The sequence below is a fragment of the Podarcis vaucheri genome, assembly GCF_965113315.1.
Source record: "Podarcis vaucheri genome assembly, chromosome: 11".
In the NCBI taxonomy this organism is placed as follows: Eukaryota; Metazoa; Chordata; class Lepidosauria; order Squamata; family Lacertidae; genus Podarcis; species Podarcis vaucheri.
Genome location: NC_138749.1, coordinates 50,643,318 through 50,668,671, shown reverse-complemented (window position 1 = coordinate 50,668,671; position 25,354 = coordinate 50,643,318). Strand labels below are relative to the sequence as shown.

General features: G+C 41.3%; 1 protein-coding gene across 1 annotated transcript in view; it reads right to left on the bottom strand.

Moving 5' to 3' along the window:
• Nucleotides 1-25,067, bottom strand: part of MEGF10 (multiple EGF like domains 10) — a 118,711-nt gene extending 93,644 nt beyond the window's left edge. The window contains exon 1 of the mRNA XM_082191545.1: nt 24,544-25,067. The gene's annotated coding sequence lies outside the window, so the exon portion shown is untranslated. The remainder of the gene's footprint in view (nt 1-24,543) is intronic.
• Nucleotides 25,068-25,354: the final 287 nt, after the last annotated feature.

Here is a 25,354-nt window from a genome sequence, read left to right as displayed (position 1 = left end):
AAAATGGTGTTTCTGTGCGCTCTATCTTCCATCAGTGTTCCATTGCTCCAGAAGTGGTTTAGTCATGCGGGCCACACGACCTGGAAAAGTCTGCGGACAAACGCCGGCTCCCTCAGCCTGAAAGCGGAGATGAGCACTGCACTCCATAGTCAAATTCGACTGGACTTAACCATCCAGGGGTCCTTCACCTTTACCTTATAAAAGGTATTGGGTAGAATCCAATGTTAGTCCTACTCAGAGTAGACCTATTGAAAATTAATAGACGTGTCACCTGGGTCCATTAATTTCAATGAGTCTACTATGAGTAAAACTACTGACTATCCCATATAACTGGTGGAAAGATAGCATTGTTTGCGATTATGAGAAATAGTTGCAGTAGTAAAAAAAAAATTCTTTAAAAAATCTGGCAGTGGTAGATAGTTGCATAATAGAGGACAGGATCTGAAATGAGATGGCACACTCTTGCATAATAATCAACAAAAAGGTAATGGTTAGGGGATGGTTTTTATTCAAGGATACTAGCTTGGCACACTCTCGCTAATCCCTTTCCCTGAGGGATTTCCTAGTTTTCTTGGATTTGAATGAAACCTAGTGCAGATCTAACATGTCCAGTCCCATAAGCAGGATTGAGGTATTGTGTGTGAACTGTGGGCTTTCATACTCTTTGCCTCCCTCTTAAATGTGAGTTTGCATTTTTTGAAATTCGTTTTTTTGAAAAGCATTGCATTTGCAATAACCATGGTTAGCTTCAAACAAAAGTGCAATCAAGAACGTGAAGTGGATTTGTAAACACTAGTTAAAGTCCACTATTGTCCTAACTGTGAACAGGAACCCATGGGATTTGGCAGACACCTGAGAGCGTCTTAGTCTGGCATGTGGCAGCTATCTGGATCCACCCAATATCAGAAAAGCAAAGAAATTACTGGTTTAGATTTTCCATTAGTATCCCTGGAAAATAAACCGTGCAGTTAAAGAAACACCACATATTTCCATTGGAAAGGAAATTATAGGACAGTAAAAACTTCTTTGGTATGACCACTCCAGATCTCTTTCAAAGTAAGAATCCCCCCCAAAAAAAATTAATTAGCAATGGCCAATTTATTCACATACGAGTCTACCTTTGTGATCACGTACCGTATATACCTTTTTTTAGCATAATTTTAATATTTTCTTTGCTAATCATATATTGAAATGGTGCTCTGTTCTCAAAAGCACTTTGGAGAAGCTGAAATCCCAGTAGTGTGCTAAAGGACTTTATAAATGAGAGTGTGTTTCCATGAGCCCAGCTATCATCTAAACAGCTGCACATCATATGACAGCTGCAAGAATAGCAGGTTTAAAGTTTTCATCCACTTAGAATGGTGATTATTCTACTCACAGAGCAGCCCACAAAATGAACGGCACTAAATTGGTTTGGAAAACAACAGCAATGGGTTTGGGGTGGGCTATTTCAGACCCACTAGAACAGAGGTAGTCAAGCTGGCACCCTCCAGATGTTGTTGCACTACAACATCCATCACCCCTGGCTTTTGGCCAGGCTGGCTAAGGCTGATGCAAGTTGTAGCCCCACAATATATGCAAGGCACCTCACAGCTAGAACTGTATGAAATGGCATATGCTATTCTTCATACAGCTTTCCTTTTGTGCAATAAGGGTAGTGGAATAGTAAACAACTTTTACATCAGAATATTTGGCTGCTTGCTATGCAGTAACCACAGGTACTAAATGCAAGAAAGGGAAAGCAAGAATATGTGGACTAGCCCTGCTCCCTTTGTGCCACACACAAGCTGGCATCATATTCCCTGTATAATAATAATAATAATAATAATAATAATAATAATAATAATAATAATAATAGCCCACCCATATGACTGGGTTGCCATAGCCACTCTGGGTGACTTAACAACAAAATATAAAAACACAGTGAGACATCAAGCATTAAAAAAAACTTCCTGATACAAGGCTGCCTTCAGATGACTTCTAAAATTTGTGTAGTTATTTCTCTCCTTGACATCGGTAAGGAGGGTGTTCCACAGGGTGGGTGCCACTACTGAGAAGACCCTCTGCCTGGTTCCCTGTAACTTCACTTCTCGCAGGAAGGGAACTGCCAGAAGGCCTACAGAGCTGGACCTAAGTTTCTGGGCTGAACGATGGAGGTGGAGGCGTTCCTTCAGGTACAGTGCTGAAGCTGTTTAGGGCTTTAAAGGTCAGCAGCAATACTTTGAATTGTGCTCAGAAACATACTGGGAGCCAGTGTAGAATGCTCCGCAAGAAGGGTGGCCATGCAAGTTCAAAGCAAGATTACACAAACACAGATATATGCACGCACAGGGCTACCTCCACAGGGATGAAGATCCCGGTCAGCATTCTCACCCTCATGGTGGGGAACCTCGAGACCATGAGCCAAACACGGCCTTCCAGAGTTCTCCCTCTGGCCCTCCAGTTTATGCGCCCTCTCCCCAGGCCAAACCCTTCATGGGTCCTTTTGCCTAGCTGGAATGAGTCCTTGAACTGTGATAAATCACTCTAACTTGCTTGCCTAGATGGGAGGGATGCATGTAAAAGCATGTCTATAACCCCCCCCCCCGGCTTTTGTATAGCTGCAATACTGTACAAATGCAGGAGTCATATCCATTTCTTTGCCCACCTTTGCTTCTGCCTCACCCACATTCTCCACTGGAAAGTGGCCCTTGCAATGTTGCCCTCCAGAGAATGTTGCCTTTGGGGCTGAAAAATGTTGCCCACACTTGCTGTAGAGAACTCTATGTGCATACACCTGTACTTGCACAGGTATCCTTCCAACTAAGGTAAAAAATCCAAGACAGGGAACATGCCTAGGACACGCAGGTAAAAGTTAAAAAAAGGTAAAGGACCCCTGGACGGTTAGGTCCAGTCAAAAGCGACTATGGGGTTGCAACACTCATCCCGCTTTCAGGCCAAGGGAGCCGGAATTTGTCCACAGACAACTTTCCGGGTCATGTGGCCAGCATGACTAAATCATTTCTAGTGCAACAGGGCACCATGATGGAAACCAGACAACACGGAAATGCCGTTTACCTTTCTGCAGCAGCGGTAGCTATTTATCTACTTGCACTGGCGTGCTTTTGAACTGCTAGGTTGGCAGGAGCTGGAACACAGCAATGAGAGCTCACCCTGTCGCGGGGATTCGAACCACCAACCTTCTGACTGGCAATCCCAAGAGGCTAAGCGGTTTAGACCACAGCGCCACCAGCATCCCTAGGACATGCATCGGCATCCAGAGGCACAACCAGCACCCCAGATTATTGTACATCTACACCCCATCAAACAGCATTCTCAACCCCATGGCAGGAGCTCTAAGCATGTGCAAATGTACTACAGACTGGTTCAGAACGCGCAGCAGCAGGAAGTGAGGTCACTAAATGCTCAGCGTCTATAGGACAGGACCAGTCCAACGATTATTGCTAACTCCTTCATACATTCTGGTCCCACAGGTATTGAAACCTCAGTATAGCTTTTGCTGTACACAATCTCTGCTCATAATGTATTCTTAGACAATAAACAACGAACACAAGGCAGCAATGTGGGACTTTGGACATAAAAACAAAAATGTTATATTTTGTTGACAGACAGAAACATTAATTAAAGCAACCAATGCTGACCTTATCAAAACTTGTATCTGACCCAATCTTGTCAGCAGTGATTAGTCTCATGTTAACTTGTGGCTATGAATAAACTTGATTGCTTTTATCGATTCTGCTTGCAGTGTTAATAGATAACAGGCATTAAATGCAATAGGAGCAGTGCACTAGGAAATCATTTTCACACATGTATATATTTTCACATTCTGTCACATACCTTATAATCTGGCTCATGGCACATAAAGTAGAATATAAATTTGCAAGGCAAATCGTTAACTCATTTGGTATGGAGGACTGCCATAACCAGCATTAGGTCTTTACTGACGAACTTGAATAAAGGAAAATATACCTTAAGCATTTGATAAAGTTAATATAATGAAGAGTATTTTAAGGGCATAGAATGAAGGCTAAGGCATCAAATGTCAAAACTGTATTTTGAGAAAATGCAAGCTAACTTATCTATGAATATATAGAAAAGAGAGCTCAAAAAATAGTTTTAAAATAACAGTATACCTGAAGAGCCGTAGAGTAATATTCTTTATAAATGCAATAGCATCTTGTTTTTTAAAAAATGTTGGCCACAAATAATAGAAGACTTGTGGTGCACATAAACAAAAACAGGTACTATATCAGAAAAGAAGCAAAGACTAGTCCTTCTGTTTCTAGGCATTCCAAAAGAAGTTATGTTAAAAGTATTAGCAACTTTAAAAATTTAGGATATACATAACCTTAGGGACCTGCAATAAACATTTTATGAAAAAGCTATAAGTTAATTACTGCTTGCAGAAACAAAACAAACCTATCGATATAAAAGTTTAAGCTTTTCAGAATATTTATTTGGATTATGTTTTACATCAGTTTCACATTAAAATTGGTTTGATGAATTCACCTAGGATAGAGCTTTCCAAACATTTCATGTTGGTGACACACTTTTTAGACATGCATCATTTCACGACACAGTAATTCAGTTTTACTAGCAAACTGGGGGTTAAACTAACCTTTTTCTAGCTCTGGGAGGAGCGTGGGGAGCATCCGCACAACACACTGACTAATGTGTCACGATACAGTGTTTGGAAAGCTTTGACCTAGGGATTTTCTCAAACAGTTCTTTTAACAGAACAGAGTTCATCCTCCTCAGATATAGCATACCTTGTGCTTTTATTTTAAAAAATTCAAAATAGACTCCACATATTCTCAAAGGGTATAGCCAGGCCATTTTTTCCTTGCATGATCTACTACAGAAAGCCATGGAAGAAAGTGGCCCACCAGACACACATTTCATGATCCAGAGCCTACAAATGCAATAAAAGTATACAGAATGGGGATATGTCATCACTGCAGCATGTTCTGCCCTGCTGTACATACCTTTCCTCATTCCACAATGAGGAACCGGTGAATGAATGAAATTACTTTTAAAACAGCATCTGATATTTGGCAGTCGAAATACAAAATAATGCTATATACACTAATTTAATAGTGGTAAACAAACCTATACATTATGCACAGAAAACACTTTGATAATTTCATACCAATTTGATATCAAAGTTCTCAATTGTTATTCATATCAATCTAACTTTTCTTAATGCTACTTTAAAAAAAGAAAAAAGATGCCCCATGTCATTAAACTCTCACATTCATTTCCTTTAATGTGAACAGAATCTGCTTTAGAGACAGCCTGCTTCATCATTAAAAGGATCCAACAAAGGCATTGCCTTAGAAACCCTAACAATCAAAGACTTTTTGTTGTAATTAATATTTTTTCCAAGATAAATCATCCTATTAAAATATGTAAATTGGCTCTGGTTTCAGGTTATCTGAAACCTTCTGAAAGTGAATTTGGAAGCTAATTCCTTGCTGTGAGCAGTAATTTGAAGGGAAATGAATGATGAGTGTATTTTTATTAACATAAGCAAAAAAAAGATTTCAGTCCTTTAACCATGTTCCTTATAGAGTACTTATTGAATTATTTAAATCTGACTGCACCCCCTTTTGAAACTGGATAGTACTGATAAAGGGTGCTTATCTGTCATTACAAAAATGGATTGTCATTGGTACCATTGTCTAAGGAAGCACCTAGGAGTTATACTGCATTCAATAATCCAAGTTTTACAGCTATTTCAATTCCATTTCTCCTAAAATAAAATCTGTGGCTATGGACTTAATGAGGCACTTTGTTAAAGTTATTCTCTATAGTAAAAATTAAGAGAAAAAGGGGGGGGAGAGAGAAAGTTCTACAGCTTAATTGCAACATGTGTTATGAAGCACTTTACAGTGATTGACTGGAGAGAGGGTGTGAAATGTGTGTGTGTGTGTGTGTGTGTGTGTGTGTGTCAAACTCTGTGCCAAAAAAAGGCTTACATACTACATGAGCAGACTTTACATCCCAACTGGTATTAATGGTTTCTTTCACATTATATACTGTTAGTCATTGAAAGCTACCCAGATATTATGCATGGATTCTGTCATGAAAGACTTAAAAGACACTGATTGCTGGGTAGCTTTTTGTTGCCGATTACCCTAATTTACTACCTTCAGAAACCATCATTAATGGTCCCTATTACATCAAAGTACATTAAAGTTAAAATATATAAATATATATAGGGTAGGAGCCAGATACATCTGTGGGATTTGAGAATATAATCACCTGGCAATGTTCCACTGATTTCAACTGGAGCACAAGCACACTTAATACAGTGGTACCTTGATTCTCAAACGCCTTGGTTCTCAAACGCCAAAAACCCGGAATTAAATGTTTTTCAGAAGCCGAACATCTGATGCGGCTGTCGGCTATTGTTTCTGGGGCACATGCAGCAATCAGAAGCTGCACCTTGGTTTTTGAACATTTCGGAAGTCAAACGGACTTCCGGAATGGATTAAGTTTGGCGCTTTTCTTTTTGCTATTTATTTTGTGGTTTTGTTTTTGAGGCTTTTTCGGTTAATTTGTTTTTGTGACTGGGTGGAACCCAGTTCAGCTATTGATTGATTGATTGATTGATTGATTGACTGATTGTGTGTGTGACTGTGGAAATGGATAAAAGCCCCCCATCCAAACAATGACTATCATCAGTGCAAGTAAGAAAAAAAGTTAATTTTAATTTTGATCATCTACAATACTGTCATTTATTTGACAATACAGTACATTGATCATTGCTTTCATTTTATGGATCAATGGTCTCATTATTCAGTAAAGTTCATGTTAAATTGCTGTTTTAGGGGTTGTTTTCAAAAGTCTGGAACGGATTAATCCATTTTGCATTACTTTCTATGGGAAAGGGCACTTTGGTTTTGGAACGCTTTGGTTTTGGAACAGACTTCTGGAATGGATTAAGTTTGAGAACCAAGGTACCACTGTATTTTGGATTGTATTCATAATATTCAGCCGCTGCTACAGAACAAGACAAATAAACCCAGACAAAAATATTGCTGGGGTTGGGGGATAAATTTCTTTTCTCTTAATGCCCTTTTCCTATATAACTTTTTGACCACATTGAGCATGATTCTTTAAAGCCTTGTATTCAAACCTTGTATTCTGCCTAACTGACAGAATACAGTTAGGAAACAGTTGTTATTTACAATATCTGTCTGGTGAAAAAAAAAAGATTAAGAGATCAAGTTTCCCTTGACTTCCAAACTAGTCGAGCCACAGCTGGTGCATCAGATTTTGAGCAACTGTTTCACATACACACAACAAGACTTCTGTCTTTCCGTGGGGTTTGCTCAGGTCATCTGCATGTGGTGTGGATTAAAGTAGCAATAAAGCTCTATTATAAAAGTAGGCTAAACAGTGAATTTATACACCAAACTCCTGTGACACTGGTAAATTCTGTCATCTGACACTCTCTTCAGAGGGGTTTCCGCATCTTGCACACAGAGAAAGGTCTCTTTTAAGTACAATTGAAAACAGTCCAAAATCTGTGATTAATCCTGTGTACTGTCAGGCTGAATATAAATAATGCAAAGGAAAGTTCAAGATAAATGTAATGTTATGTGGGAGAAAAAATGTTTTGAGAAGTACTACCTTCCAAATGTACCTTTCAATGGGCACAGTATCTTCAATTTACACACAGGCCTCTGTCATCCAATGAATTGTCCCTTAAAACTACTAAAGCTTAAACAAGTAAATTACCAATTGTGGCTAGCAAGATTACTTTTTTGCATTTGTCACAGCTTTGCTAGTGTGTACTGAGCCTTGGAAGCTTTTTTATTTCAGCATTGTGAGAATGAGATGTGTATGACAGGAGAGATGTGCAAATTTATGACACACAGCTGTGAAAATGTGCTTTGAGTTTAAAGGAAAATTCAAATGCTGAGGTTCATATTTTTTAAAAAATATCTTTGTTAAATAGGTGAAGCACGCCTCCATACTATGAACTTAGTGAACACACATTTCTTCCATTTGGTACACCTTTCAAATTAGCCCACAAAAGTATTGCTAGCCTCCTGGGAACTGATAGAGAAACAAAGAGCTCCATCCTTCTTGAGACAACCTGATGCATTTTTATGCTGAAAATGGGGAAAGTGTGTGTCCCTTCTCCAGTGGCAAGCTTCGTTTCTATGCTAGCTGCATAGTAGAATGGAGTACTCTGTCCCTCCTCCACCAGCTTACTCATTCGTCACCTATGGCTACCATGTTTGATTACAACATTGGAGTAGCAGACATTCGTCATAAGAGATTGGCATATCATTCATGATGTGCTTCAACACGGTTATTTTTTCTCATGGTTTTCTGCGTACGTATGTACTGCAGTAACAGTTCAATGAGTGGAGTTCATATCCTACCTTAGTCTAATCTAGAATACCAAAACATCTGAGAGAAGGAGCCAATTAAGGCAGCGATTCTAAGCAATTTGTCCTTTAGACATCCTCCTGTGAAAAGGAAGAAGTTGGCAGCTGTCCAGATGAGCCACGGAGAGGCACCCCCCTCCCTTTAGACCTTCTCTCACGAGTGAGGTGGGGGCAGTCCAGGCGACCTATGGAGGAACCCCCTATAGACTTCCTCCCATGAAGACGAAAGAGATAGCAGCACGTTGCCCAAGCAACCATGGAGTCCTACTTGGCAGTGAAGGATCAATTGGTGGCATCCGTAAAGTGGACAGTGGTGGCAGCAGAACAATTGCCGAGGACTATTGTGACTGTTCCTCTGCAGATTGCCTGGCCTTCCTGCCACCAACACTGCCCTCCAATACTACTGCGAAGGCCTGGCAGCTCTCTGAAGGTTGTCATCAGGCTGTAGTTTTCTGTGACCAAGCAAACTGCAGCATGGCGACAGTCACATTTTGAGTGTGTAAATGTGTGTAAATGTTAAGGAATCTTTCATAGACTGTAGTACTTCTTATCTGAAAGTTAGTTCCATTGAACCGAATGCATCTTAATTCTGAGACAACACGCAAAGGATAGGCACTATTAATATGTTATGTTGTATTTTCATTATTCTGCTTTGGACAGGAATCCCTAACATACTTCCTAGGGAGTAAATGCAGTGGGAAAGTGGGAATACTCCAGTCTCGCTCTATGGGAAGAAAAACAGTGCCAACTGCTTTGTTTTATCTGTATGCACCAACAATCTCTGCAACTATACACCATAAATATAAATATGGCTGGATTTTATGCTTCTATAATAGCAATTAGATGTCTAAATGGCATGGGTTTATCTATTGCTGTCCATGCAGAATGTAATTCCACGCATGCAGTATGACTTCATCTTTCTATTCTCCCCACTGCACCCCCTGTGGGCCTTCAAAATTTGCTCCAGAGGGCTGGGGGACCCTCTGGAACAGATTTTACAGCCACACAAAGGCTGCAGGAGGGAGAAGATGAAAGCCTGTCTCCTGAGCAGAAATCTGCTTGCACAACACTGGATTCCACCCAAAACTATTAAGTACTGTTCTATAAAAATAGAGCAATGGTGAAACTAGAAAACAACTATATTGAGTAATTTTCAAAAATAATTCCTCAGCTCTCCCATACTATCTTACAAACATTAAATTGCCAGTTTTATGTGACTGTCATTTTTTAAAAAAAGTGATTATTTTAATGAAGGTGACTTATCTGCAGGAAAAAAATTCAATAATTAAAATCCACTAAAGTCATTAATGATGTTCTGCAGCCCAAGAACACCCTTTAACAATAGTTCATGAAAAGCTCCAAGGCATCACTTTCAAAGTACTTCTCTAATAGAACACAATGCCTTTTACTCACCCCACCCGCCATGTCTGCATGACTCAGAAACAAGGGTGTTTTTTTAAAAAAATAAATGGTTAAATAAAGCTCCTTCTCTTCAAAGTTGCCTCTTACAGAATAGAAACAGGCTGTCTAGCTCAGCCCTACACTTGTGAAGCCTTTATTCGTCTAACGACTCTAACCCATTCAGCTGTGTTGTCACAGTGATCATTTTTCCTAGGAGGCTGGATCTAGTCAATGGAAAGAATGTCTGAAGCAGATAGCCTAGACAGGCTCTGTTTCTGGGTTCAGGCCTGGTGGTGTGTCAACATTCTCCTCAATTTTTTCCTTAACTGCTGACAATGATCAAAAATTTACTGAACATGTTTTACCATGATTACTTCCCTAGTTAGAAATCGTCGATGGCAATTCTCAGGAATCATTAGAGACTTGCAGTGACTTGATTCAAGTGTGTTAGTAGCTCCAAATTGTTAGGCTTTTTGGAAAATTTGCATATTTCAACATGCATTACTCTAACCATATTTTACAGTCATTATAAGTAAAAGTGAGGTTAGCCAAAATGGTAAATCTAGGAGAGTGTGATAAATTATGTGTTGTCTGTAGAATATAGGAAGTAGTGATTATAACAGTAAGAACTCAGATTTCTGTTCTTAATAATGCCCATAGTATAAAAAGTGGAATCTTTAAATGAAACTACTCTTAGTTTGATATCACCAAATAATTGAGTAGTTTAATTGATATAAATTGATTTCACTTGGTCTACTCTGAATATGCCTTACCTGGCATCACCCTCTCTTATAAATTGTAACACAACTAAACAGCAAAACAGAGTTTCAGATTTCTCAGTGGATTATATGATCCTCCTGGAAGCAAATTTTGTTGACACCTTTTTCCAAATGTATATAAATAAATAAAGTTTTTTTAATAGATTAGTGACAGCTAACTGAATAAACAAGATAAATTATTTAACACAATTCCATTGGCAATGACAAAGAAACTGCTTTTGTTTTCCTTTCACCACTGCAAACACCCTTGTGAGTTATAACATCAATTATTCAATTAATGTAGTGTAAGTCAGGGTTAATTAAGATAACTTCACTAAATCTGAGCTGCTAGTTCATTCAAATCCTGCAAGCAAGCCCAGCAAGGCTTCTGTTTTAAGCTATCAAGTTGCTGAGGCTTAGCAATGTTTTTCAACCTCCTATCTTCTCCCATGCCAGAAAGCTAAACAACAAATCCCCAGATGAAAACTTATAAACAAAGTAGAATAATATTTATGACTACATCTTGGATATTGTGACACTACATAAAAGAAAACATATAGGATCAGATTTGATTCAAGTATTAAAACATAACTAGTTTAGTTCTATGACTAGATGGGATGGTGGGGTTTAAAGAGTGAGATCTTTTCTCATTTGAACTGTCAAAGATTTAAATGAGGAATTATAGACTGGACCTCCTTTTTCCACAACTTGTGGAACCACATTCTTTCCTCTGAAAATTCAGCAGTCAAAGACCTATTGGAACGTGAATGCAAGAGAACGGAGGCTAATTGAATCTTTCCCCAAATGTAGTACAAAATGTCCACAAACCACTCAAGATATTTTAAGACTCTCATTTCTTAATCTTCTCTTCTCAAGTCTTCTACACAGCATTTTTTTTCATGGTTTACCAGACCACTCTTTTGGACATGCTCTGGTTTATCCAGATTCTTCAAAAGATGTGGCACCCAGAACTTGATAAAGTATTTCATATGTATGGAAAATAAGGGGGGGCTATTACTTCCTGTAATTTAGACATTGTGTTTCTGTTGATACAGACCAAGATTGCAATAGCTTTTCTAACAGCTGCACTACACCACTGGCTCATGTTCAGCTTGTATTCCACTGAGTCACCTAGATTGTGTGCACTGCTACAAGCTCAGTGTCCTTCATACTATACTATAGTAGCGCTTTTCATTTATTTGTACCTAAATGCAAGACATGGCATTCATTTCCAGAGTGTTTCATCTTCCTGGTTTCAGTTCAGAGTTCCAGACTATCATTTTGAGTATTGATTCTGTCTTCTATGGTGTCTGTCAGAACTGGACTGAGGGCAACAGTGTGAGGTGAGCCAGGAGCAGGGATCATGAGACAGGCCAGAAGTCAGAATCAACAAGCAAGGAAGGACTCAGTGGCTCCAATCCAGCAATAAATGTGCACAACAGTAAACTGCTGTCAATATGTGACCTCTATTTAGAGCATCACTGAGGACTGTGCTGGTCATCTTTCCAGGGGATCCAGGATGAATGAATTTTTCTCTCCCCTTCTTGTGTTATTGCTATGATCTCATCACACAGTAGCCTTCACTGCGTGCTTTTTAGGTTCAAATATCAAATGCATATAAATCCTCAACGAGCTAGGGATATGCATATGAAAGCTTGCTTTCAAATATATATGCCCCTAGATGGGCCGGCCAATTATATTTTGGAATCATTGTTAGGTGATGATTCAAAATATACTGCAAGAATGCAAGGACACATATAATGCCTGTTTTACACACAGTCAAAAATACAAATGCTAGAAATGGCAGGATAAGTTAAATAGCACTGCCCTGAGATTCATTACTGGGATAAAAAAAGAGCAGCTATCTTCAACATGATATGTTTTGAAGGCAGTTCCCATCAATTGCAGCTGGGGATGTTGGATAAATCCAAAGGAAACAGAAACAGGAGTGGAAATTGCCAGTGTTTGTTGGTTTTTATTTTTCACTTCTGGAACAAATACTATCGGTATTCACTGCTGGCGCTTTCAGTCCACAAAACAATACATAAATGATGACCCCACCACACCCCCATTTGTATTGCGGTGCACTAGGGTCAGGTAGCATGATTAACTGTAATTAAGCACATAAAATTCCACCACAGCAGACAGCAAGACGAATAACACAGTTTTTGTCAGAAGCTGAATTGCAGCGGAATGGGAAAAAATGATGCATGTGCTGAACATAAAGGAAGTAAAACAAACATTGCTTTCTTATATTCCTAGCCCCAGCCTGCATGGCCAATGATCAGGAATGATGGAATGAGCAGGAATAACATCTGGAAGCCAACAGGTTGGGGAAGGCTAAATTGGAGCAAAGCAAAAGTTCAATAATGCCTTACATTTTATTGTTACAGCTTCCAATTTAACCTTTCATTTGATAATCCCTTCATTGCCTGATCTATTAGACTGCCAGCCAATGAAGACAGTATCAAATTAAAGGGTAAGAATGGAACATGGAACATCAAAATGTAACTCATTGGCTAACTTACTGAATATGACCTGCACCTGTTATCTCACTATGAGCAGGATAATTAAAGCAAATCTGGACTTCTTTGGTTTAATCTGTGACTGATCCCATAATATTGTTATGGGTTTAGCTGCCTTGATCACCGTCGATCTGAGTACTGACAAAAGAACATTAATATTTCTTAATGACTATCTATGGTAGTCTTAAAACAGTTTGGAAGAAATAATTAACTTTGGAGTTTGAAACTGAGATAGAGGCAGAAGCTGAGAGAAAGCTAAAAGCTTCTAGCTGGAATTAGCTGGAACAAAGGATGCAACATTGGGGGTGGCCACACAAGTTGCTCTCTGAAAATCTGCTAGCTTTTAGAGCTCTGCTTTATTCTAAATCTCAATTGTCTTTAATTGTATGTCATATATTGCATAAAGCAAATATTACAAGGATACTGTAAGTCTCCCATTTTTTGTCTACTTAAGGAAATGAAACCCAGGAGTTCTGGAAGAACTGCCTGGAAGGAGGAGTGTTAACAAAGTAGACTTTCTAAGTTTGGATCTGCCAAGTTTTGCCTGAATATAGGTTTGAGCACGCTACATCTCCAGCTAGCCATGCATAATGGCTTCTTTGTCTAGCTGTCACATGAGCAGCGTTGTGTTACTATGATTGTTACTCCAGGCTTAAAATGGAAAGCATGCTTTCCAACAGACCACCTACTTCTGTGTTTCATAATTAATACTGTTGTACTCCTTTCAAAGTTAATCAGTTTAGGAGATTAATGCAGCTCTGGAGAACTGTGATAAAAATGGTTCTGATAATTCAGGGAGTTTCTAACATGATTATAATGACTCAAAATAAAAAGGCTTGTGTTTTTGTACCTGAGACCCAAAATTTCAAGTGTTAAGGAAGCAACATGCTGTGTACAAGCATTACAGAATCGAGGGAAGAAACAAGAATTTAAGAACTACAGCTGACTTCTTCACCCTTTGATTATGTATTACGATTCAGGTGGTCTTAAACGCTTGTGGTATCTCAACTCTCCAAAAATATGTGCGTCTGATACTAGCAAGGCCGTCTTTAGCAGATGCGGTGCCAGGGTGCAAATATCTGCCCAGTCCCCCCAAATTACCATGGATAGTGGGGGGGGGAGCGAAGCTGCACACTGCCAGCCATTCATCCTCCATTCTTCAATTGACAGTAACTCTTCTTGCTTCCATTTTTGGGCCAATAATATTCTTGCTGCTGTTATTGCATATAAAAAGAGCTTACATTCCTTTCTGTTTATGTCACTCCCTACAATGCCCAATAAAAATGCTTCTGGTTTCTTTATAAATGTATATTTCAACATTTTTTTCAACTCATTATATATCATCTCCCAGAAGCATTTCACCTTTTTACATTCCCACCACATGTGATAAAATGTTCCCTCTTTTTCTTTACATTTCCAACATTTATTACTGACTTTATACATTTTTGCTAACTTGACAGGTGTAATATACCATCTATACATCATTTTCATCACATTTTCTTTTAGGGCATTGCATGCAGTAAATTTTAAACCTTCCCTCCGTAATTTGACCCAATCACTCAGCTGTATATTATACCTAAAATCTTTGGCCCAGTGAATCATAACTGACTTAACCTCTTCGCCCTTCAAATGCCATTCAAGCAGCAATTTATACATTTTAGACAAAATTTTTGCATCATTACTTAATATCTCTAATTCAAACTTTGATCCACTTTCATCAAATCCGTTTTCTTTAGAGTCTTGTTTAAACATTTTGTTGACCTGGCGATAATATAACCAATCATTAACATATTCTTTACAGGACTAAGCTTCCTATGTATCTACAGGATTGACCACTGTTCTTCAAGTAGCAGGTTGTAACCCAGCCTAAGGAAGTTGTAGCACTGGTATGAATAGGATGATACCAGATGTCAAGGAAGGAAGGCCACCTGCACTTTTACCAGGCAAACAGAAAGGGGTGTTTAAAAGGTGTAGTGTGTGCATGTGTTGCTCACAACAGTTTCTCCAGTTTGTGAAGTGCCTAATGGCCCAGAAATGTTGCTGACCCCCGTCTGAAAGTCAGAAACACTGACTTGAAAGTTTAAAAATTGAAAAACAGATGTTAAGTTCCAGAATTTAGTTAAAAGTAGCTCCTAAGTTTGAAAAAGTTAAATATTAATAGTGTGTATGTTTGTATACATATGGATTTACATCCATTTAAAAAACAACAACAACCATGTAACACTGTGAAAGAGAGGCTAAGTGGGTTTTGCTTCTTGAGAGGTACCAGGAAATAATTAAAGGTTACACCCACTTTCTCTGACCAGAGATCACTGACTGAGCAAGCTCTGTAAAATGTCCATTTAAGAAATGCTTAAATTGATTTATGAAGTAGACTCTGTCTGATGCTGTAGGCCAGGGGTTGTCAACCTAGTCCCTACCGGCCAGTAGTGGGCGTTTCAGGATTCTAGGTGGGCGGTAGGGGGTTCTACGGCACAAGCTGAATCCTCCTTCCACCGAGCACTGGTGGGCGGTAAGGAAATTTTACCATGAAGAAAGATGCATTAGTGGGCGGTAGGTATAAAAAGGTTGACTACCCCTGCTGTAGGCAATCATATCCTTTTGAAACAAGAACGGTCCAAAATACTCCAAAAAGGTTGAGAGGGTCTTAGTTTTGCCTGAAAAGCTAAAATAACATTTTCTCAAGAAAAGAGAGAGAGAACAAGTAGCTCCAAAACAAAAACAAACAAACAAATGGAATATCATAGAGTTGGAAGGCACCACGAGGGTCATCTAGCCCAACCCTCTGCAATGCAGGAATCTTTTGCCCAACATGGGGCTCAAACCCATGACCCTGAGATTAAGAGTCTCGTGCTCTACTGACTGAACTACCCCAGCTTGATTTCTGCAAGAAAATAAAGAGAATCTGCTGTGTAACAGCAACTCTCAATTCATATAAAATCAAACAAATAATAAATATTACAGACTGACTTTTCACAGCCTTATGGCTTTATGTGACACCGTACAGAAACAATTGCAAAGAAGCTCACCCAGACAATCTACAGACTTCAACAAAATGCCTTACATTCTACACAGTTTGCCAAAGAAAGGCTTATATTCTGCCTTTCAGATAAGGGGACTTACAAACAATTCATGTTTCAATGATATAAGAAAAGCCAAAGGAGATAAATGACGAAGTGGTAAAACCACTAGAATAAGGCTAATTGTCAGCCACTAATAGTGCATAACATTATTGAACAGGAACAATAGCTAAGTCAGGTACTTAAACTGCGTTCCACCATTAGAAAACCTGAACATTGTAAATGTTAATAAGATGCAGACTATTGTGTAAAATATGAGTAAGAGAGGACATGACAGAGGTTTACAAAATTAAGCATGAAGTGAATAAAATGGATAGAGGTTTTCCTTTCTCTCCCCTAACCTGAGAATGTGGGGTCACCCCATGCTATTTACAACAGCTGTTGCTCAACAAAAAAAAGGACCCTGATCCAACTGTAGTACTATAGAAACAGGCACAGAAAATTGTAATGAGCTACGATTGTTGTTTTTGCTCTGTGTTCTACCGTACTACCATTTCCACCCTACAAAGAAGAGTATCCATGTTCTCTCTTTTATTTACTGTGTTGAAGCAAATAACACCAAAATTAGTTCCTGTCACATGATGTAGAAGCTTCTTTGGTGGGAACAAGCTTGAGACAAATTAGTCATATTATACAGAACCGGGAATAACTAGCAGCTGCTCATTTTGGACGTGATGGACAAATACAGACGTAAACCACTATGCTCAAGATGAAATTAAAAGCCAAACTTGCCAGTTTTACAAAATTATCCAATAATGAAATATTGTTAGCCAAATTGTTTTAATACAGATCATAATTTTATAAAAGTATACAAAAGTAATACTATTTAGGATGTAATAAAAACATGGAATCAACTATTAATTTCCACTGGCAATCTAGAACACATGCTGAAGAGTACAGATTGTTATAATCTGCACCATGAGAAAATATGGTCCATGGTATGTTGCATACTCAGATAAAAAGGTTTACAGCATAGCCAATCAACTGGCATTCCTAACTTGAGCCTGAAAGATGTAAACAACTTATTCAGCAGCATAAGAGAACATACTGTATATGCTGGTGACTCAGTTTACTATTTTCCTAAATCCAGTTACAGTAGTTGCATCCCATAGTGCAGGCACATCAGGAAGATCAGACATAGCTAATTAAGTGTGCTCTTTTCCTGAATTGTGTTACTGGGCATTCAGGGGTATTTACAAGGAAAAATGAAGAGTGAAGCCAGCTTTCAGTTTCAGTCTTGCATTAAATATAGAGCTCAGTCAATGGACACATTTCTTTTAAACAAAACAAAGTGGCTTATCCAGCACGAAAGCAGAGCACTTTCACTTCTCCAGACTTGTCTTTAACCATCCCAAGTTGCTGAACAATAACAGTTTTCCCTCAAGGCACTACTCTAGCCTTGTATCCAATCTAGCTGACCTTGCTGAGCACAGCTAAGAATTTTGATAAAACCAGACTGAGTTTGCATATTATGTGAGCTGAAATGCTCGTAGAAAATGACCTGAAATCCTTGTCCCACTAAACTTAACTAGATTTATTTGCACTCAACCAGTATTTATTTTATTTTTAAATACTTCTATACAACTGTTTCTCAAAAAAAAATGCACAACGAAAATCAACCATAAAATAATGAAATACATGAGCCCAGTCAACAATTAAACAGAAGTGATGACATAACAAAACAATGATAGTCGTATCTTGGAAGTCAATCAGAATCCATTCGACTTCCAAAATGTTCAGAAATCAAAGCACGACTTCTGGTTGTCTGCAGGAAGCTCCTGCAGGCAATGAGAAGCCGTGGAAGCCACGCCGGACATTCGGCTTCTGAAAATCGTTCAAAAACCAGAACACTCACTTCCGGGTTTCGATCATTCAGGAGCCAATTTTTTCGGAAGCCAAGGCGTTTGAGATCCAAGGTATGACTGTACTAAGTAATGGGACATAGCAGTGTTCATCAACTGTTCTCAGCTGCTACCTAAAAAAGCAAGGTTTTTGCACGCATCTTCATAAAGAGCATGGTGGAAGCTGTATGGACTCTTTCAGAAGAAAACACAGCACATAAGCACTGTTACAAAAAAGGTCCTGCTCCTGATGGAGCCAAATGTAAGCTTCCCCATGAGTGTCACCAGAATATAGGGTGCTATAGACCTAAGTAATACACAGAGTGGATCTATGAAACTTAATATACTTGTTCATTGATCTCAGTGGGTCATATGCAACTAAATCACTGAACAAGTGGAAACCAGCACAATGATGCCCACTCTCACAATGGGACTCTTCTCCCCGCACCCTCCACAAATCTACTCATAAAGGAGGCAGGAGAGATTGTTCCATCAGCTGGTGGAGCAATTTCCTTTGTGTTATGATGAATACAACCCAGTAAGTCTATTCCAGGGTGGGGAACTTTTTTCAGACCAAAGACCACATCATCATCTGAACAACTTTCCCAAAGCCAACTTCCCCAAATAAATCTTAAGTTTAGTGGGACACAGGATTTCAGGTCATTTTCTACAAGCATTTCAGCTCACATAATACGCAAACTCAGTCTGGTTTTATCAAAATTGCTAAGTTTCTTAGCTATGCTCAGCAAGGTCGGCTAGACTGGATACAAGGCTAGAGTAGTGCCTTGGCCCTTGAGGGAAAACTGTTTATTGTTTTACTAGAGGCAAAAAAGGGCAAAACAACACATGTAAACTTTTTTATTATTATATTTGTTTACACCACGGCAAGAAACACCAAAAGTATAGAAAACAAACAAACATTAAAACACAATTAAACAGTGATAGAATTTAAATTATATGCACATATAAAATCTGTTTAAAACGTACAGATCATTACAATAAAAACTGTGTGGGATCCTCCCTTTAATGAAAAGCAGTCCAATTCCAAAAAGCCTGTTGGAACAAGAAATTCTTCACCTACCTGTGGAAGGACAGCTAGGAGGGAGTCTGTCTAGCTTCCCTACAGAGAGAGTGCCAAAGTCTGGGAGCAGTCACTGATAAAGCCTTTGTAAAAGCAGGCTGCTCTCATAGCTCTTGCTATCCTCTATCCAGCCAACCAAGGACACATTCCACTCTATCAGGCAATGAAGTCTAGATGTGACCAGGGGAAAAGAAAAGAAAACTCCTTCCAGTAGCACCTTAGAAACCAACTAAGTTTGTTATTGGTATGAGCTTTCGTGTGCATGCGCACATGCACACGAAAGCTCATACCAATAACAAACTTAGTTGGTCTCTAAGGTGCTACTGGAAGGAGTTTTTGTATTTTGTTTCGACTACGGCAGACCAACATTGCTATCTACCTGTAACCGGGGGAAAGGGTGTGGGCTGAGGAGGAAGCATGGCTTGGAGAGAGTCCTGAGGGCCAGACAGAGAGGCCTAGAGTTTGTGATGACTAGAACTGATGGGAGCTGCAGTCAAAACATCTGGAGGGAACCTAGTTGGTGAATGCAGTTGTAAATGAATAGCACTGTCCTATCTTAAAGCCACCAGGCAGGATAGGATTGCTCACAAAACCCTTATTCCAGCAGAGCACAATGCTACATCAGTGGAAAGATGCATGCCATTGGACAGAGAAGCAATGACTGGCTTGAACCTTGCACTGGCAGGAGTCTGCTAGGGCACTAGTCTTTAACTAGTGGGTTGGGGCCCACTAGTGGGTCACAGCTTCATCCAAGTTGGATTGCAACAGGAGCACTGCCACCTTGCAAATATATAGAAGGTTAAGAAATGGGTCACCAAATGAGTGTTTGGGTTGAAAGTGGGACCTGGCTCTGAAAAGGTTTAAGACTATTGTGCTAGTGCAAAAAGAAGAAGAGGGATGAAGGGACATGGCAGGGAAATTGATCGGGATCCTATTCTCAGTCAGAAGTAGTCCTAGCTCAAATTATGCAAACTTCATACTCCAACAACAAAAGTGGCATCTATTAAAATGCTCCCACCAAAATCAATGGGGAGCCCAACATAACAGCCCAAAGCCAGCCATAATGGAGGCTTTCAATGAACACAAATGTTGGCACCTGTTTGTCTCTTTGATACTCTCAGAACTCACTCCTATGAAGGCATTCTCCTCCTCATGTGATCAGGGAGAGAGCAAGAACACATTAGCCATCCTATGCATCATAACCCCAATGCCAGCACTCTCCACATGTTGCAGGTACATAACTGAGAGATCTAAATCATGCCAGAAGCCTCAGCGAGCACAGCAGGCATCTCGCTGCAGGCATTTGCCCTCCAATGCATAGAGGGTGGTGGGGCACCTGGGTAGCTGGCATACTCTGCTCTCTCCTCACACAATTCTAATTGTGTGAAACACCTGCACAGGTCTTCGCTTAACAACCAACCTTGTTCAATAAAAGTTCAGACTGCTGTGCCTCTTTTATCCTCAATAATTATCAGTTGGCGAGCACCCTCCCCACCTTCTGGAATCCTTCCTATTCTTCATAGGACACAGATGTTTGAGGCTGGAGAAGAGCTCCACCATCACACCCTACCAGGGCTAATGTCTCTGCATCTCCTACCAAAGCACTTGCAAGAGGGAGGCCAGGTAGATCAATGTCTTCTTGGCTCCCATCATCACCATCCATTGGTTTCCAAAAGGAAGGGGGTGATGACATGATGAAGGTATGTGTGATGCAGAGAAAGTGGGTAGAGAGATATTTTACTCTCTTTCTCCTAACAGTACAACCCAGGGTCATCCAATGCAGCTGAATATTAGAAGATTCAGAACAAACAAGAGAAGGCAGTTCTTCACATACTATATCATCAAACTGTGGAATTCACTGCCACGGGATGAAATGATAGCCACCAACTTGGATAGTTTTATTAAAAGCAGGCTGGGAAAATTCGTGGATTGATAAAAAGTCTACCATTCACTCATTCATTCATGCATACCCCACCTTTTTCCCTAACGGGACTCAGTGGCAACTAATTATGGTGGCTGTGTTCTGTTTGGACACTTTGAGAACAAGATAGTGGATGAAATGGGCTTCTGGTCTTTAGAGAGGAAGACTGAAACAGACAGTATGACACCTCTTCCTGATCCTTTTCCCCTGACCCAGATCTACCACTGAACAAAAGGAGCACATTTTCAGTCTTTTAGAAGTACTGTGTGCAGCCATCCATCAGGATGCCCAGGCCTCATGCCTCAGGCAGCGAAAGGGGCACAAAAGAAGCTTGTTGGTGTTGCAGGCTGGTAGTAGGACAGAGAAATGACCTTAGCTTTCTCACTACAGCTGCCCCCACCGCCGCATTTGTCCCCAGCAAGTGTCTGAGTAACAAGGAAATATCTATTCTCTGCTGCAAATCCTCCATGTGAATAGATCTTGACTATGAAACATGTTTTTCTGTTCTTCATCAATCTTCAGGAGACAACAACCCCACCCACCCTCAAAAACTAGCCTAGAATGGAGAAACATTACACTTTTCCTGCTTGATGTGCAAGAGTTCCAATACAGCAGTCCCATGAGGGGAAAGGCACTGACATTTTCCCACCCTGACTTCTAGGAAAGCAAGACACATGCTGCTCTGTGTTCTATGCAGTCCACTGGCTTATGTGATTGATTATGCATCAATTATAAATGACCATGGAAACATTCCATTAATTCCTGATTTTGTATATAATTACATGTACTCATAGTTTTTAAGCACTAACTCTACACCATACCACATATACAAAGGTTAATACTGCCAGTGGAGTGGTGCTTGGGGCAATTAAAACCTTCTGACTTTGTAACACACCGTTATTAGAATGAAGCCTGCAACAAAATGCTGCAGTATGGAAGTTTAAAGTAAGCTAGCTCCAGGAAAAATATTTTCAAATATAACCAAACCCAGTAATTTAGATAAAAACAACCAAAACCCAGCAGCAGCATTTACAGTAACACCTTTCAGTTAAAAGACAGAGATATGTTTTGATCCAGGGAACCAGACTACAACATACATAAAGTTTAATTTTCAAAAAAAAAATTGAGAGGTTCTGGGGCTTAAAGTAGTTAGATATCCCTGTTTTCCATCCTGGAACTTAATCAGGTCAGGAAAAGGTATTCTGCACTTGTTCTGAGCATTCTTCTTTTTAATTATTTCACAAGCATTGCCAACAAAGTTTGGAACGAAACCAAAGCTTCCGCAAATTAAAGTATTCCTTTTAGGCCATTCTCAGCAAGAAATATATGGATCACATGAAACGAAAACAAAGTTTTACAGCTACGGTCAAAAGTTTACTCTCTCCAGCTCTAGAGCAAAGCAGCAGCTGTATAGGATGTTAAGCTAGCCAGGCATTTAAAACCCAGTGCTGAACTATCAGCAAAACAACCCAGACCGACAGCCCACCCCTCAAGAAACGCAAAGTGCATGCTGAGTAGAAGACATTCCTGCACGAACTTAGGAAGGTAGGGGTGAGGAGATGGGGACAAGGAGTTTTCTTTCTCAAAACAAGCCTTTTGTTAAAAGGAGCTCATTTAAATAGAGGGAAAAGTCGCAATGGATACGGGAGAAAGTGGAACAACAAAGACAAATGGGCAAAGCGCACCCAGTACACCGACAGCAGTAGAAAGTGTGCCGCCTTGGAAACATAGGGAATTAGCTTTTATAGGCAAAAGTATTATTTATCAGATTTACTTGAAGAGATACGTAGGCTGCTGTGCTCCATTTGTTTACCAAAAAAAAGTTCATTTCACAAGACTACTTTGCCCACAATGACGTTCCTACAGGGGTGTCCCATCTAGTGTGAAAGTTGTGTGTGCCAACGGCATACATGTCTCTTTCGACAGTTGACTAGGCGGGGCTCACATGACCTCCTCCATGTATCCAAACAAGTGGAGAGGGTCCTGGGACCAGCAGGCAAGCTTCACTTCCCGTCACCACTATGCACCGTAATCCATTCCTCAGTGTCCAAAACACATCAGGAGGAGTTCTATTTGCACACTACGTTCTGAGCACAGAGTCACTCCAAGCAAGGAGAGACCTTTATCGCACCGCGGCCCCTTCTCCTGTGGAGCAGCTCCACAGGTGCACACCAAAACAACCCCTTCCAAAAGAGTTTGGACACATGGACATCAAGGGATGAGGCCTGTCCATGTGGCCCTGCAACCCCTACCACACCTTGAACACCACGGTGGACCCCACAACTATTATTCAGAATGGAGCAAGAGAGGCGGGGGGAGGGACATTGGCACAGCCAAGATTTATTTAAGGGGGGCAAGACACCCACCTGTCACCATCCTCTGTCTGGCACTGCCTGGGGGATCCAGCATGAAATGGCTCAGGAACAATTTTATTATTACTATTATTTTACTGTGCTTACAATTATTACATTTATTATTTGTCAAAGAACTTTAAATACAAACACCAGAACATTACACCCAAATTTTCAGCAGAGGAACATGCATGCACAATTTCTCAGAGTCTCTGGGGAGAGCCAGTGCAGTATATTGGCTAGAAGAGAGTTGGACTGTGACCTAGGAGATCTGGGTTCAAATCCCAACTCAGCCATGAAGCAACAGTTTTAAATTACTTCCTTCCCACCCCAAGCGCTCAGCAAAAAACACCTGTCAAAGCCCTTCTACAATTTCTACTTTCAGTTAGTTGTTTTTATTTATTTCCTGGGGGGGTTGGGGGGGAGGAAGTTGCCCCCTGCTCCCTCCCCCCACCATGCGGGGTGTGTGGCACCGAATTTTGACACTCAAATTTGTAATGAGAATGAGATTTGCATCCATGGTTATGGGGGGGGAGGTTGCCCCGAATTTTGACATGCTGATGTCCGCCCCCGTGCAGAGCAGCGCTACCTCCCCCTACCGCGTTTCCCCCGACGGGTCCAAACGAGCCTCATTCAGACAACCAACCGCCCAAGGCTCGGGGAAGCCGGCAAAGTTTTAGCCCGAATCTTAGCTCCCCACCCCAATTCCGCCCCGTCGCCTGACCTTCAACAGACAGCTCCCGTGCGCGTGAACGGCCGCAGCACTCCCAACATCCCCCACCCCCGACCCGATCGTCTGAACGGAGCCCCGGACACGCGCATCGTCTTCAAGTTACTCATGCGATACCCGTGTACGCCCCGTCGCCTGACCTTCAACGGACAGCTCCCGTGCGCATGAACGGCGGCAGCAGCAGTACCACCCAAGCCCCCAAACGATCGTCTGAACAGAGCCCCGGACCGATGCGCGTTTGTGTGTGTGGCGTCCACGCGTCGGTCCGCAGCTCTGTTCAGACGATCGGGGGGGGGCTTAAAGTTCCGCACGCGATACCCGTGTGCGGGGTGGGGTTGGGGCTTCTCCCTTTCTTTGGGGTCTTCTCCCAACCCGCGATTCCCCCTCCGGACAGGCGCGAAGCGAGCGGCGGAGGCACCTGCGCTTTTCCCGCCTTCGCCAGTCCCTCACCTGCTCTAAGCGGAGCCGGGCGGACTCGTCTCCTCAGGCTCCTCCGCGACGGACGGAGCGAAGCGACTTCTTTCCTTCCCCCCAAAAAGCCCAGCTCCCCTACAGGCCGTTCGCCAGAGGCGCCATGGCGCTTCCTCCCGAGCCCGGCCCGAGCGGCGACAACTCCCGCCCCGGAGCCTCAACTTTGCCCGGCTTGAGGGGAAGCCACTATTGAGGCGGCTGCGATAACCGACGGGGCGCCGGAGGGGACAAACGAGCCAAGCCGGCGACCGGCGCCTCCGGGGGGAAACTCGCGCCTCTCCCCGCTCCTCCCTGGCCGAGGCTGAGCGCAGGTGGCCGGCGGCGGAGGCTGCCCCACAGCCAACTTGAGGCGGAGGCGGCCGAGGAAGTTCCAACGTCCCGGGCGCGGCAGTGAGAAGCGAGGGGAAGACCAATGCCAATGTCGTCGCCGCCGCGCTTCGCTTAGCCTGAGGAACAGGTGTCGCCGCCTGAGGTCGTGAGGCGAAGGCGAAATCTCTCGGCCCGCCCCGTCGCGGCGGAGCCTGTTAGCACGCGCGGCCAACTTTGCGCATGCGCGGGGCGGAGGCGGGAGTGGGGGAGACGCCCTCCTGCCTCAGGTTCCCTCAGGTCGATGGCAGGAAACTAAGAAGTCTTTTTATTTTTTTATTTATACTTGTCAAGTTTTTTTGTTTATACTTGTCTTTTCCCCCCAAAAAAATGTATTGGTTTTCACAACATTATAAACAAACAAAAACATAAGACAAACAAACATAAATCATGGCATTATTAAAAATTATAATTATTATCATTG